This window comes from Mastomys coucha, unplaced genomic scaffold, assembly GCF_008632895.1.
Source record: "Mastomys coucha isolate ucsf_1 unplaced genomic scaffold, UCSF_Mcou_1 pScaffold14, whole genome shotgun sequence".
Lineage (NCBI taxonomy): Eukaryota > Metazoa > Chordata > Mammalia > Rodentia > Muridae > Mastomys > Mastomys coucha.
In genome coordinates this window covers 71,442,636-71,459,587 of record NW_022196896.1, presented here as the reverse complement: position 1 = coordinate 71,459,587, position 16,952 = coordinate 71,442,636, and the positions used below count along the sequence as shown (strand labels likewise).

Here is a 16,952-nt window from a genome sequence, read left to right as displayed (position 1 = left end):
GGCTACCCAGAATTATGATGATTATGGCCACTTTTCAATTTGACAGGATATAAGATCACCTTGAAGACAAAGTTCCTGGCATACCTTTGAGTTATTATCTCTAGGTTGCATTAGCCTCTGAGTCTGCCCATGGAAATCAGTGTGGACAATTTTCAAAAGGCTAGAAAGATATTTACCTCATTGTCTTTGGATATCATTGGTGTGAAGAGACACCATAACCAAGGCAACTTTTATAAAGGACAATTTTTAATTGGGGCTGGCTTAAAGATTCAGAGTTTCAGTCTGTTATCATCATGGCAGGAAGCATGGCAGGGTCCAGGCAGGCATGGTGCCGGTGGAACTGAGAGTTCTACATCTTGTTCTTAAAGCAGAAAGAAAACAGAATCTCTCTTACCCGCTGAGCAGAGCTTGAGCTTAGGAGCCTCAAATCCCACCCCCACAGTGACACACTTCTTCTAACAATAATACACCTCCTCTAATAAAGACAAACCTCCTAATAGTGCCAGTTCCCATGGGCAGAGCCTATTCAAACCATCACATTCCACTCTCTGGCCCACATAGGCTTATTAAAATCCGTGAATCAATGGGGTGAGGTTTAATATTTAGCTATAGCATTATGCAAAATGTATTTAGTCCAACTTCAAAAGTCCTGTAGTCTAGAACAGTCTCAACAATGTTAAAAGTGCAAAGTTCAAAGTCTCTTCTGAGATTCATTCAATTACTTACTGTAATCCCCTATAAAATAAAATAAAAAGAAAAGCAGATCACATACTTCCAACATCACAGAATATACGTTACCATTCCAAGGTGTCATAGTGAGAAAATACTGGATGAAAACAAGACCAAAAACCAACTGGGTGAACTCTAGACTCTATCTTCATGACTCTATCTTCATGTTCAACTCCCTTCAGCTTTGTTGACTCCAACATAGTTCTTTCTCTTGGGCTGGTTCCACTCTGTGTTTGCAGCTTTCCTCAGCAGGAATCCCATGGCTCTGGTATCTCTAATGTCTTGGGGTCTCCTAGGCAACTTCAACTTCACAGCTTCTTGTTCCAATGTCTAGAATCCACACATGGTCTTCTGGATTCCTCTGAAGGGCCTGAATCACATTTCCAGCTCTGTGTTTTGTAGTACTTCAGGGTCTGGTTCACTCCACTCCTGCTTCTGTTCAGGATAGCTGTGGAATAGCTTAGTGAATACAGAGCTTGCTTCTGATCCTCTGAACCCATATGAAAAATCAAGCATAGTGGTGTGCAATGGCAATTCTAGGGCTGAGAAGTGGAGGCAGATAGATTCTTGGGATGTGTTGACCTGCCAACCTACTCTGCTCAGTGAGTTTCATGTCAATGGACACTCAACTCTCTCCAGAGAGAGAGAGAGAGAAAGAGAGAGAGAGAGAGAGAGAGAGAGAGAGAGAGAGAGAGAGAAAGAGAGACAGACAGACAGACAGACATAGAGAAAGAGACAGAGAGAGACAGAGACAGAAAGAGACAGAGACAGAGAGAGACAGAGACAGAGACAGAGAGACACAGAGACAGAGAGACAGCGACACAGAAATACAGAGAAAGAAAGACAGACAGAAACAGAGAGACAGAGAAAGAGACAGAGAGTTACAAATCCCCCAACATCTAGTATGAGGAGGTAGGGTGGGGGATTTCTTTGGAATGTCATTAAATCACAGTAGTGGGCACACATCACACATGAACAGGATTACTGTCTGTAAAAATAGGTATCCAGGATCTCTCTTGCTCTTCATGCTGCGCGAGGGCACAGTGAGAAGATGGCTATCTATGAGCCAGGATCTGTATCTTCACCATATATAACATATAGCAGCATCTCCATCTTATACTTCTAGCTTCCAGAACTGTGAGAAATAAATGGGTTGTTCAAGCCACACAGGTGATGCATTCTGTTACAGAAGCCAGAATTCTAAGTGATAAACATAACAACAAGAATTGTGGTGCATGCCTTTGAGTTGTTAAACATGCCTTACAGTCATAAATGATAAAATGGGTTTCTAATATACCTACTCAAGCATATTAAACCTCAGGCATATGAAACTTCCACTTTGCCTTATTCTGAGTCTTATTCTTAGAATGTTTATTTGGCAGCACAGACTGCAGCAGGAGATGGCCAAGCAGCAGAGATTTCAATATATATTTAAAGGTATGGTACCAGGAAGGAAGATGTTCCTCTCAGTTGTCAAATCTCCTGGAGAACCTAGAGTTAAGTTTCTATCCTAAAGCATGAGACCTCAGAGGCCCTTATGCCACCACCAATTCATGAGAATATTTCAGTGATATCATGGTATTCTCTATTCCACCTGGCAACTACTTCAGAAGATAAACCTCATTGTTTACATTGGATCCTATCATTTTTAACCAAAGAAGCCAAAGGGTCAATGTGACACCACAGAAGCCAAAACAATGGGATACACAGGCCAATGTGATGTCACATAGTCCAGTACAATGGGAGACACACACAGGCCAATGTGATGTCACAGAAGCTAGTGCAGTGGAATACATAGGCCAATCTAATATTACAGAAGCCAGTGCAATGGAAAATACTGGGTCAATGTAATAGTACAAAAGCCATTACAACAGGACACACAGGCCAAGTCATGTCTCAAAGGCCAGTTTAATTTTTCAGTATTCTTTCTCTGTCCCAGATGACTGGGTCACTCAACTCTTTGATCCTGTCTGATGTATCATTTTACTAGGAAAATGGATTCTTTTTCATGTCCACAACCTAGACTGTCTCAGTAAAAAGGTACTGACCAGACACAGTAACTTGTCACAAAGTCCAGACTATCCTTTTCTGCATGTGTGTTCCTAGATGAGAATTATGGACTTTGTCTTTACCTCTGTCTCTCATTCATCTGACCCCATGGGAAGTATTAGACAGATTGGCTTAGATGACTATCTGGTGAAAATGGAATTCCCAAGGCTCGGAATAGGTTAGGGGTCAATCAACAGAAACTAGAAGCAGAGAACAAACTGGATTCCAAGCTTAGACTAGAGTATTAGCAGGGATACATGGTATAGTAGCAAAAGCATCGGAAGAAATAAGGAGCAGATTTCAGTAACTGTTCAAGAACAGGGAAGATCATAATAGCATGGAGCTTTCCTGTGAACCTTGAAAGATGATGGGTATATTGACAAAGGCAACACTTGCTTTCTGGTTCAGAAAATCTTCAAACTGGAAATACAGTTCTCAGCTAAGCTACTGATTGAGTTACATAGACTTGAGGACTTCTGGGAATATTTTATTCATACAAGTAATTCAAGATAAAGAAGAGGATAGGGTAGTTACAAAATGAGCTGGGGATGCTAATTAAGAAGGGATGTGTATTTGGTGTGCAATCATTGCAAACAGCAGCCTCCTTGGTAGTGTATGTAGCCTATTGTCTAGATGGGTTGCCTCAAGGGACCTTGGAGACAAACTTCTGGCAGTTGGTAGTCAAGCCTCTGATCATAATGCTGTCCCCTGATCTAGGCTCCAGACAGGTATGTGGGGTGCCTTTGGAAGCCCCAGGGCACAGTGGCCAGGGTTCACATTGGCCAGGTGATCATGTCCATCCACACCAAGTTGCAGAATAAGGAACATGTGATTGAGGCTCTTTGCAGAGCCAAGTTCAAGTTCCCTGGTCGCCAGAAGATCCACATCTCAAAGAAGTGGGGCTTCACCAAGTTTAATGCGGATGAATTTGAAGACATGGTTGCTGAGAAGTAGCTCATTCCTGATGGCTATGGTGTCAAATATATCCCCAATCGTGGTCCTCTGGACAAGTGGAGAGCCCTGCATTCCTGAAGGCTTCCATAGTGCTCTCCTATACCTTACCAAATCATGTTCAATAATAAATCTTGCATCAAGTCCGCTGGGGGGTTAAAAAAAAAAAAAGAAGGGATGTGTATATGTGTGTGTGTATGTACACACACATGTACTTTTGGTTTGTGTGTGCTAGTGTGTATGTGAGTATGGGTATGTGAAGTACAAGTGTGTGTTTATGTGTGTTTATGGAGTGTGTAAGACTGCATGTGAGTGTATGATTGAGAGCTGTGTGCTAGAAATTTCAATGTGTGATAGCCACCTGAGTTTGAATGTGAGTGTGCGTGTGAGTACATGTATCTGGTGAAAGTTGAATAGATCATTCAAAGACAGTACTTATTTCAAGCAGCCATCAGGACTGTATCCAGAAATGAGTATGTGAAACTAACTTCACTCTTTACTTCTAAACAGATATCCTATGGTTGAGTTCCTCTGCTCTGACCACACAGACTTTCTCTTCTCTATTAGAGAAAGACATCCTCGCATGTACTTGCTCCACAGGGATTTGCCTTGCTGTATCCACACCCTGTACTTAAGTCAATGGTTTAAGGGGTTGGAGACAAGAAGGTCTGCTTTCTCTACCTTGACTTTTTGACACTTTAATCATGCAGTTATAGGGAAGGGTGGGCAAAGCTGTTTGGTGGGTAGTGGGCAAATTCAGATGACTAAAAACTGTCTATCAAATGTGAATGAAGCCTTCAGGGCAGAACACAAATCTTCAAAAGTTATTTTGCAAGGTTTAACAAATTCAAGTTATATCAAAAGCCGAGCTACTCCATAGTGGTGGAGGAGGGGGGATTGTTCATATTCAAGTATAAAGAGTTCTTGGTTCAAAGGAACAGGTGTATATGTAAAAGTTATACTAACCCAATGAACTGCCATTTCCTGTGGACTCCTAAATGTGCCTGTTCTTAGGTTAGAAATATGTACATACTGATCTCAGGAAGAAAACGTGACTTGGTGTAATTCGATGAAGGCTTAGTGTGATAACTGGGAGACCTAGGAACATTTGAAAATATTGCATCTGCATCATTAACCATCTAAAATGTTTTCTGTCCTACTGTCTTTGTAATGTCTTCTGTTTCTATTTAATTTAATTGAATTATTTTATCTGTGCACTGCTTTGGTCATAGTCCTTAAGAATTATCTGTGGAGCCGGGCGGTGGTGGCGCACGCCTTTAATCCCAGCACTTGGGAGGCAGAAGCATGCAGATTTCTGAGTTCAAGGCCAGCCTGGTGTACAGAGTGAGTTCCAGGACAGCCAGGGATACACAGAGAAACCCTGTCTTGAAAAACAAAAACAAACAAACAAACAGAATTATCCGTGGGATGTGGAGGTAGCTCAGTCAGTCAAATACTTGTCCTGCAAGCACGAGGACCTAAATTCAATCTCTAGAACCCACATTTACTAAGGCAAACCAGAGCAAACAAAACAAAACAAAAATCAATAATGATGGATCTTACTGTTAATCAATCTCGGCACAAAAGAGATGGAGACAGGCCAGTTTGAGGCTCACCAGCTAGGCAGTATAACCTACTCAGAGACTTTCAGGCCACTAGACCCCCCCCCCTTCCCCAAACACACACACCAGGAGGTGGTGTTTGTTCTCTCAGATGTGACTTGAAGTAAATCACTGAGTTCCTCTGAGCTGTCTACACTTCCCTGAAGTCATTAGAGAAAGCCTTTTAGGGATGAGCAATCCCCACAGTCTTGATCTTGAGTTTAATCTTCCTGTCTCTGTTTGTGGACTTGTGTCAGTCTATCTGAAGTAATGTTTTTTACAGCTTGCCCGAAGCATGTGCTTAGCGCCAGAAGGGTTGCTACTTGGTAACTACCTCTTTCTTCAGGAGACCCATGTCCTCAAGACCATTTCCTTAGCTACAGGTTATGTTAATGGAGGAGGCTATGGACAAGGATATCCCTGAGATCCGTTTCAGCTGTGACACTTCCAGAACATTCCATTAGGACTTATTGGGTTCTTCCATTTTTGGTTTCCCCCTCCAGTCCCAACACTGGGAGTTTCAATGATGGAAAGACTCCTCCAGCAGTGGGGACCCCAGGGTCCAGACCAGTAAGCTCACAGTGGTTTTGGTGCAAGGACTTTGGCTATTCTGTCGGTGGACTGGAAGTTTTTTTGTTCCTGATTTCATGTAGAACTAGTTATCTGGAAGAGGTATACAATGTATCCTTCATCCACAACCCTTAGGAATGAGGATCAGTAGGTGTGGCCAAATGGAGGCAAAGGCACACACCCACTTTCTCCTTTTCTGATATGTTCTACTAGTCTGGGTATCTAGACCAAATCTTGGGCTTTTCAAATCCCCTGTCTTGTGTATTTTCACCACGTGTCACTTTTGGCAGACTTGAATTGTTCTGCTAAAGTTAGTGAACTGACTTGTCCCCACACCACCTGTACTGACTGGTTTCGTGTGTCAACTTGACACAAGCTGGAGTTATCATAAAGAAAGGAGCCTCCCTTGAGGAAATGCCTCCATGAGATCCAGCTGTAAGGCATTTTCTTAAATAGTGATGGGGGGGGGGGGTCCATTGTGGGTGGTGCCGTCCCTGGGCTGGTAGTCTTGGGTTCTATAAGAAAGCAAGCTGAGCAAGATGGAGGAAGCAAGCTAGTAAGTAACACCCCTCGATGGCCTCTGCATCAGCTCCTGCTTCTTGACCTGCTTGAGTTCCAGTCCTGGGTGTTAGGAGCTGAATTCAGGTCTAAAGAAGTAATGGTTCTCAACCATTGAGCCATCTCTCCAAACCTGCAAAAAAGACTTTTTAAACCTGTTGTAGTATACAGGAGATCACTGAATTTTTCTTACTCTCTCTTTACTGTCCTTTTGGCAATTTTTTTTTTTTTTAAAGAGGAAAGGAAAAACAGGGGATGGGGAGAAAAGAGGAGGGCAGGGCAGAGAGGCAAGTGGCTCCCAGGACTGTGTAGAGCACTTGGGAACTGATGTTGATGGTGATTTACATGGTAAGTAACAAAGCTTCGGGAAGCTCCTGTCTCCTCGGTGTGGGGACTGAGATGACGTTGTTGGCCAAAGGGGAGCTCAAAAGTATGGGCTGTGAGGCACAGGGAACTGTTGTGGTGGTTGCATGCAGTGCCTTGCTGTGGCAATCTTTAAGTCTTTTCAACTGTGGACTCTCATTCTGCCATCATAAAGCAGGAGAAACCTATCACGAATCTTGGGTCCAGGACTTCTTTTCCAGAGTCATATGTGACTGGTGTCTAGTCCCAACACAGTGGAGACATAGCTTCTCCTTGCTTGAGCACCTCTCTCACCAGCAAACCTGAATGGATATGAAAGACATGTACCCTCATGTTTCAAAAGGAAAGGCATAAAATGAGTTGGTCAGAAACTTGGTCTGCTAGGATTTCAGGTTGTAAGAGATGGGGTGGGGGTAGTGGGGGTAAGTGATGGAGCTATATATCTTAGAGGGAAAATGGCAGGAAGCTGTGGGAGGGGCATCCTCAGTGGCTGGATGAGTCTCATGCCGTGAAGGCAATAGTCAGACATTAAGCCCACAGGACCAGATATGTACGGATTGTGGATAGGGCCAGGAGGTGAGGTAGAAAACAGAAAAGAGAAGATCTAGAACTCCATCATACCTACTCCTGGACCTTCTCTGAACTTAGCCATAAACAGACTTCACATTGATCTCTGCCTTTGACAGCTCCCACCTGTATGGATAGGAGAGATCTATGGGTTAGAGAAGCTTCCAGAGCAGGGTGGAGCCACAGGAAAAATCATGCTCTGCCTTGCTGGGCTATAGGGGTTTGGATATGGGACATGGTAGCCTTCAAATGAAAGTGTAAGGAGTAGATAAGGGGAATTCATTGCACTCAGATCCACACAGGTCTTAAGCCTGAGCCTGTTCAATTTTAAGGCAAGTCAGAACATGCCTCTACTCCACTTAAAAGAATTAAGTTTGGTTTGACAAAAAGTGTAACGTTTACAGACTACTCTCTGTAAGCCATTGTTTGTCCCCCAGTGTGAATGAGACAAGGGAAACTGGCCTAGCAACTAGGACAGGCAGACATATTCCAGCTCCAACCTAAGAGCTGCTGCTTGTGCCCTAGTCTCTTTCCATAACAAGAGCCCTGAGATGGGTGAATTAAAAAGCAGAGGAATGGCTTTTCCTGAAGTTTTGAAAGTCAGTACATGGTTGGTGGGTGTTCTTGCTTTCAGAACCCCGGTGAGTAAAGACACCATGATAGGAATAGATGGCAGAGAGAAGAAGTTAAATAGATCCCCAACAGACAGAAAGATAGGAAAATGGGCTGTATCTAAATGATAATGAAACAAGCTTGTAACCCTAGCAGTTGGGAGATGGAGGCATGAGGATTAGGAATTCTTTATTATTATTATTATTATTATTATTATTATTATTATTATTATTATTTAATCTTTTTGTACAGTATAGTCATCATTCTCCTCCTGGTCTGCAGGAGGAGACTCTGACTGTTCATTCTCTCATACCTACTCCCTCATCTCCAAGAAGATGTCTTCCCCATCCCACTAGACCTCCCCATCCCTGGGGCCTCAAGTTTCTTGAAGGATAGGTGCATCTTCTCTCACTGAGGCCAGACCAAGCAGTCCTCTTCTGTATATGTGTTGGAGGCCTCATATCAGCTGGTGTATGCTGCCTGGTGTCTAAGAGATCTCAGGGGTCCAGGTTAGTTGAGACTGGACCCCTATGGTCTTCCTATGGAGTCATCCCCCCTCCTCAGCTTCTTCCAGCCTTTCCCTAATACAACCACAGGGGTTCCCGGCTTCTGTCCATTGGTTTGGTCTGCATCTGACTCAGCTTCTTGTTGGGCCTCTCAGAGGACAGCCATGCTAGGCTCCTGTCTGTAAGCACACCATAGCATCAGTAATAGTGTCAGGACTTGGGGCCTCCCCTTGAGCTACATCCCAATTTGGGCCTGTCACTGGACCTCCTTTCCCTCAGGCTCTTCTCCATTTTTGTCCCTGCCGTTCTTTTAGACAAGAGCAATTCTGGGTCAGAGTTTTTGACTGTGGGATGGCAACCCCAACCTTCCACTTGATTCCCTGTCTTTCTACTGGAAGTGAACTGTACAAGTTCCCTCTCCCAAGCTCAATTGTGGTTACACACAGAGTTCAAGACCAGTCTGGCTATATGAAACATCATCTTAAAAGAAAAAGCAAAAAGAGAAAAAAGTCTCATTAATTTATTTTGTATTGAATTTATGTTGAAATAAAACTATATTAAAATTAATTTTAAAATTTCTTTACTTTAAACTGTGATTCTTAGGGAATATATAACTATATCTGTGCACTGCTCTAGACAGAAATCTGAGATCCTTTGTCAAACTTTATCTCAATCTGAGCCCTCAAGGAAAGGCTCCTTGATGTTTTTCTATCATTTTCTGCTCTGGACCTCCAGATCCCACGGTCCCAGACCCACGTGGGTTCAGAGCACATTCCACCCAAGGAGATGTTTCTGCAGTGGGAGGCATTTCTTCCAAAGTGGCTCTCAAGGATAACTTTCTGGAAAGATTCCACAGTGGAGTCTCTAGAGACTGCTGAAGCACATCTTTCCTTTTACGTGGGTGTTTCTAAGTAGTCTTTGTGGAAGAATCTATGAGACTGTTGGTGTTAGCAAGCTCAGAGCAAAAAGGGCTGGTCCAAAGCCTACTTCCTCACTGCAGAAGTTCTCAGGGCCTTTAATTGTTAGCAGATATCATAACTCCCCAATAGCAAACCGTTGTAGGTGACCATGGTGGTTGGCCTTGCCTGTGACAGTATTCAGAATCCCCAACAGAAATCTGGTGATATCTGAGAGGAATTTTCTAGATGATATTGATGTGGGAATATACAGTTTAAACATGGGTGGCACTATGCCCTGGGCTAGGAAGCCAGACTGAATGAAAAGATGAACATGAGCTGAAAAGCAGTATTCATCAGTCTTGGCTTTCTGGCTGTGGGCTCCATGTGACCCACCTCCTGCTCATACTGCAATACCTTACCTGTCTCAGAATGCTATATCCACTTGAATCTTAAGCCAAAATAAATCTGAAGTTGGTTTTAGCTACATATTTGTCACAACAGTTAACTAAAACAGTAACATTCCAAATTGTTAAAGACAGATCCCTGCTTCCCCCCCCCCCCCCCCCCCCCCCCCCCCCCCCGGTCATTACTGATGATGCATTGAGGGAGGTTTGCGTGGGCTGTGACTTCTGCATTCACAACAAGGGCCTCTTCCCGCCTACATCCTCAGGCTTCTTCCACTCTGAAAAAAATGCTCAAACCCTCTGAGAGATAGCAGTTGTTTCTACATTTTGGCTTTGTGCTCACTGTCATTGGCTGATGGCACTTGATATAACACTCACAGAAATTTGTTAATACTCAGTGGAGCAAGACCATTGTTCTTGACCTGGTTTTCATTCTACTTTTTTCCCACAGAAATATGCAATTGTCCTCTGGCTTATATAACTATAGGAGATCTGGAAATTATATGTATATGTTTATATGTGTACAAATATGTACATGTGTGTATGTATTTAATTTTGTATAATTTAAGTACTGAGGGTAACAGAGAGAATCTTATAGCAATTCCTAATTCACTTAACTCTGGTGGAGACTATATAACCAATTTCTAACAGATGACTTTAAGATTATATAAGGTGTTATATTAAGAACCTTACTCAATACCATTGGAATTATTTTATATGCAGGCTCCAGCCATGCCAGGGTGCGGTGGTATAGGGAAGCCAATCTTCAGCCTGGTTGCGGTAAACTGCCAGCCAACGAGGGCTGAGTTTGGCTGGAAGGAAACCAAGATGTTCATTTGTCTCTATTGATCTTGTCAGCATGCTACTAGCTGGTCCCATCATTTGCCCTCTCTCCACACCTAACCCCATACAACTCTGGGATGCTTCCCAGGTCCTCAGTTCTGAAAGCAGCTCAGCCGACCACTCTGCCACAATGTTTAGCTTCAGCATCCCATATCTAACACTCTCTAAGATAAAAGAATAACAAAAACGAATGTCACCTCTGTGAGATTGGTGGTCATTCAGGCATCTTCTTCCTCTTGCTTCTTTGGTTCTTTGGGTTTTGTATAAACAATCATTTATCAAATACGATGGTCTCACTGTGCCAGGCACAGGGCTATCTATCTGTAAGTCACAAGGTGTGTCTCTACTTGGTCGGCATATACAATACCCTCCTTACCTGAGGTTCCAGTTACTTTTGGTCAATAACAATGTAAAAACATTCAATGGAATGTTTCAAAATTAAGAGTCATAAATTTTTAATTGAACACCATTTTGAATAGTGTAATAAAATCTCAACCTGCCCTATTGTGCCTCTTCTGGGCAATGAATCATTTCATCATCCAGTGTATTCATACTGTATTGTGTGTACATGTGGAGGAAATTACACCTATCTATCAGTATTGAGAGGCAGTGTGAGTAGGTTGGACTACCCAGTTTCAGGCATCCACTGAGGATATACAAAGTACTCCCTGGAACAGGGAGTAAGGACTAAGGGAACTATGAAAAAAGAAGTCAGTGGATCTCGGTTCATTTGTCTGATTTTTTTTCCCTCCCTCTTCATCATCGTCATGACAACTAAATGAACTGTTGACCTATCTTGCAGAAGACACCTGCTCGTAGCTTCAAATTACCACACCTTCCCTTTGGAATGTGAAGATTACAGTGCCTTTACCCTGCAGAGGGTCTGCATGCCCAGCCTCTTCTAGCCACCGTGCATTCCCTCTGTGTCCAGTCCCAGAGCAGAGCCTTGTCAGGACTTGGCATTTGCAGGTTAGAACAAGGCCAGTCTGGCAAAAAAAAAGACTGCAGACACCTGGTGTCAGCTGACAATCTCACATCACAGGTCAGGAAACAAAAGGACAATTCAGCTCTTGGAAAAACTTGCCAGGTTTCCACGCAGCAGTTTCCTTCTTGAAATCACTTTTCTTTTTTTCCATCACAGAAAAGAAGTCAAAGGGAAAATGAATAATTGCTGGGCCATTCAGAGCCACTGGTCCCCCACAAACAGGGTTGTTCCAGCATGAATCCATTAATTTTCGTTTCCAGAGTTTTCAAATGTAAAACAAATGTTTGATGTAGTCTGCAGCACTGCTCTGTGCTAATTAACTACTGCCCGCTGCCTAATGGTGGAAGCACTTCATCTATCAGTAATACATTTGGTCCTTAGGAGATTGTCTTTATATTTGTTTGACTCATGGGAAAATGGCAGTAAGTATTTTGTGAGGGTTCTTGGCTGCTGTTCTCCCCCTGGTTATAATAACACTAACCACGATTCCAGCTTTGCCTTCCTGTAATTCTCACTAATCATGAGAGGGCTCAAAGCACATATGCTTCAGGGGAGGGGAGGTGGAGGATCTCCAATTACTGATAAAATACATTCAAGTCCAGGAACACTTCCTCATCATCCTGAGCGCCATTTATGAAGTGTCCTGTGTATTTGAGGAGCTAGTGTAATGGTGAAAATTTGAGTCCTCCTGCAATTCAAAGAATGTCTTATATCAACCACTTTCTTTCTTCTGAAAGATAAGAATGGTTGGGTTCCTGCCAAACCTCACAGTGTAGACTCGACTGCTCACACACAGCAAATGAGAGGCCTGAATAGATTTCCAACCTCCATTTACACATTGCTCATTTGTTGGGGCTACTGGGCTGCCACAGATCAGGCCTTTTCTGGGTCCCAAGATATAAGCCTGGGCTGAGGCAGGAACACATGGGCTGTAGGTGTTTCATCAGTCTGGTGATTAAGAATAACTGGCTTTGTTATGGCTGGATGGCAAGGCTCCTACCTGAGTTTTCTGGCAGACAGTCCTCAAGTTGCTTTCCCTTGGAGTTCAGTTGCAGAGAACAGAATCTACTTGAGCTGGTTTAAGTCAAAAGGATTTATCATAGCTTGCTAAATGGCATCTGAGATCCCCAGGAAAGCTGAAAGAACACATTGTAGGTCACCTAGTAGAACCTGTTTCCAGCAAAGAGGTTGGCTGAGAAACCTGCCAGCATCCCATTCTGTCTGTCTCAGATCCACTCCCTCTGTTCTGATCTTGGGAGCAGAAATTACAAGGTGTACCTTTCTGATCATTTGACTGGTTCTAAATGAAGTGTCCCCGCATACATCAGGAGGTGGATCTTCAAGAACTCTAGTTTCAAGAGGCTTGAAGGAATGAGCTCCTTACCTACTACTACCTCGGTAGATGAGAAGATTACAGGCATGGATTGATAGAAGAGATGTTGAGCGACTGCTGTGCACATTGTTGGTTTCTCAAACAGCCTATATTCATATTTTTAAAATCTATCTGTGTAAGTTTAACCCTATTGGACACTGGAGACCTATTTCTAATGGCTAGAGACTGATGAGAGTCACTACATGTTAGTAAATTCCAGTTCTACAACTTTTTAAATTAAACACACGTTTCTTTTGCACCATTCTCAAATACTCTGAAGTGCCATTGTTTTTCTCTCTAGCAGCGCTCTACACTGCTTATAAAGTGAAACTCCATCCAGTAGTCAGAATGGTACTCCAGAAATTAGCAATTCCCTGAGCTGAGTCACCCAATATCCTCTACAGTCTATGAGGACGGCACTAATGTGACTGCGTGTGGCTCCCTTAGAGCCTGAAGTTATAAAAAGCACCTTAGAAACACTCAGAAGTCAAGAATTCTCATGTGCAGACAGAGACATTGGCAGTAGGATAAGGAATGAAGTTAAAGAAGCCTGCCATGAAATAGCAAGAGCTCCCCAAAGTCACTTTAATGCCATCTGTCCCTCCTCTATTGCAGCACACACCTGTCTTTGGGCTCCATATTTCAGTGCCCTTGTGATATCCTCATTCACGTCTTGAATTATCTTCTGCCTTCTGATGTAAGGAGCTCAAAACAGTATTTACTGAATGCATTGAGTGTGACTCTTCTATGGCCATCATCTCTTCTGGACCATTGTAAGCTTAGAGACCCATGATCGTTTGTTCCTAACTTACACACACACACACACTCACACACACAGACACACACACACATTATTATTATTTCTGTTATTATTATTATTATTATTATTATTATTATTATTTCTGAGGCAGAAGGCATAAAAGAGTTCAGTTTGGCCTTAGCAGTTGGAACTGTTTATTTCAAAAAACCAGGGGCAGACACAGAAAGAAAGATGTATCTGTGAAAAGGGAAGAGGATACTTGTCTGGCTTTGTGTGTCAACTTGATATAAGCTAGAGTCATCAGAAAGGAAATGCCTCCATGATACCTAGCTATAAGGCATTTTCTCAATTAGTGAACCATGAGGGAGAGCCCAGCCTATTGTGGGTGGTGCCACCTTGGCCTGGTGGTCCTGGGTTCTATAAGAAATCTGGCTGAGCAAGCCATGGGGAGCAAGTCAGTAAGCCACAGCTTCTGTATCAGCTTCCAGTTTCCTGCCGTGCTTGAGTTCCTGCCCTGACTTCCTTTGGTGATGAACAACAATGTGGAAGTGTAAGGTGAATAAACTCTTTCCTCCCAGCTTGCTTTTCGGTCATGGTATTTCATGGCAGCAATAGAAACCCTGCTAAGACACTTGGAGTGTGGGGAGTTGGGGAATTAAGTGTAACTGCTAGGGCTACATGCAAGCTCAGTTTCTTCCTCCTTGAGCTGCTTGTCTAGACAAGGCCATTTTATCTTTAGAAATTGTCCTTCCCAGGTTATCAGGATATGTGATATATAATGGGTAATTGAGTTTAATGACATCAGTGAGGGGGAGGGAGCTGGCGTTTCAACATAAGGGCTTGGTCAGGGTCTGGCAGAGTTTGTTCAAGGTTTATTCCAACATGTGTTGGGGGAGGGCCTGGGAGAGATAGAGACAGACTTCTTTGGCTTTAATATTGTGTTCCCTTTGCTGTTACACCTTGATAGACTAATTGCAGTTTTAGTATTCATTGTTTCTTACAAAAAATCCAATAAGGGTGCTGGAGAGATGACTCAGAGGTTAAAAGCACTGACTGCCCTTCTAGAGGACTCACATGTGCACTTACTACCCTCTGTCACTGTGCTTCCACTGATCCAGTGCCCTGTCCCGGCCTTTATGGGCACCAGGTACACATGTGGCATACAGACATACATGAAGGACACACACACACACACACACACACACACACACACAGAGTTGGGGTTCTCATTCATTTACCCCTTCTCCTTTCTTCCTCTTGCTGTGGTTCACTCTCAAGAGTGTTTGACCCCACTGATGGTTTCCACCATTTGAACTGCCTTTCTCATCTGTTTCCTGGATACTCAAGAAAGCGTGGCTTCCTGTCCACTTCATGGGTTGTCCTTCCTGGTCTCCATTTGTTTTGTTGATTCATCTTCACCCTGCTGCTGTTTCCTAATCCTACTGCTTCATTCTGTCCCATTTTCTTTGACTTGTTCTTATTATATAGGGAGTTTCACTTCCCATAGGCTGGTTATTTGAGAGTACTGGTGGTAATGCCAAGCCACACTCAACACTTTCCACCATCCACCTAAATGGCAGGTTTTGCAAAGGAGTTTATCTTTATCAGGAAGTAAACTGTGGAAAGGTGAGTGTGGGTAGACACCAATCAGCATCCTCAAGATGGAGTTTTAGAGATTTTATATGCTAAATAAACTAGGTAGATGGAAGAAACAGAGAATGGGTTGGAAGTAAAGGCAGGTGGCATAATCCTTGGCCTGCACACAGGTAATCAAACTTCATAGCTTTTCATAGGACACATGATGACAAAACAGAGCTGTTAGCTCTATGCAGATTTTCTGGGCCCTTTAACCCCAAAATGTTGCCCACAAACACTTGCAGAGGTTCAAGTGAAGAAACAGGTCTTTGGTTTAAAGTATACCAGGGTATCTCCAAAATCCCACAAATGAATGTGAAGTCAGTTACCAACAATACAACAGGCAGTAGAGGCATTTCCTGCAACAGAGCTGGCAAGGGTCTGTTACTTTACAGTTCAGAGACATGGCTTCTAACAGTAGTGATGAACTCAAGTAAGTAAACGCCAGTGGAATCAATGCGTTTACTCAGGGCTTCCCTGTGTTTCAAAAGACAGACTGCAGCGCTCTGTGTAGTTTCTGAACTCTGTCTATGATGGGCAACTGACTCCTGAGTTAGACCAGGATGAAGCAACAGAAGCTCCACTTTTAGAGGTGTAAACATTGTTTATATCTGTTTAACACATTGTTAAAGTCTCCTCAAATCACTTTTACTATGGCATATTCTATAGGTCTATATCATAACCACTCTTCCTGAGATATTCTATAGGTCTAAATCATAATTACTCTTCCTTATGTTCGTTTTCCTGTGAAGAACACTGGGGGTGGGGCAGTTTGAGTCCCTAATTAGCAGCTTTGGGATTCTACCTTGCTGCCTTGAGTAAAAAGACTTCCAGTCTAACAGCCAGAAAGTCCGCCCTTATGCTTGCTCCAGCCATGATGTTCAGAGACAACTGTGCAAAAGACTGTGGCTGATCTCCCAGACTCCTGAAGGCATAGTCCCTGCCTGGAGGGTTATTCAAACAGTTCTTACCAGTCTTTTTGTAATCACAAACATGGCCAGGGAGGGGGCACTTTCCCTGGCAGAGTGATTAGCCACAAAAATGCTTGATTGGTTCAGATGCCATTTCTCCAGCCATATAAACAGGTTGTTTAGACTCACACAGTGAGTGTCCCATTTCCCCTGGTGTTACAATACCAGGTCCAACAAAGAACATATTTTTTTTCTGCAACTTTCCCTTTCCCAGCCTACTTTCAGTAGTATAGACTAAGCTGGAAACAAAGAAAGGTGGCAGAAAAAAGCTAGGGGCAGCTGGACAGCTGGAGTAAGTGCAGGCCCTTAGTGGTTGGGTTTTGCAGGACACAAACTTTGTTGTGGTTGCTGTGTGGACCATCTAGAGGCTTGAAAATTGAAGCTAGCATCCATTCCCCTGGCAACATGGTTCCAGGTAATGGGCAAACCTGATTTCCCTAGTACTGTGCACTATCTGCAGCTGGGTATGTGAAGTCTTGCAGAACACCAAAGGAATTGCTGAACTGCATGTACCTTGTGAACTCAACAGAGCCAAACATTGCCCCCGAGTTCATATTGCTTCTGCTGGTCCTCCTCC

The 16,952-nt window shown here is 43.2% G+C and overlaps 1 long non-coding RNA gene and 1 pseudogene across 1 annotated transcript in view; one reads left to right on the top strand and one right to left on the bottom strand.

Annotated features, from left to right (window-relative positions):
- Window positions 1-316: 316 nt before the first annotated feature.
- The window catches only part of LOC116088370, a 31,653-nt gene continuing 15,017 nt past the window's right edge, over window positions 317-16,952 (bottom strand). The window contains exon 3 of the long non-coding RNA XR_004117873.1: window positions 317-361. This is a non-coding gene — a long non-coding RNA (uncharacterized LOC116088370). The remainder of the gene's footprint in view (window positions 362-16,952) is intronic.
- On the top strand, window positions 3,327-3,443 carry LOC116089582 (annotated as a pseudogene).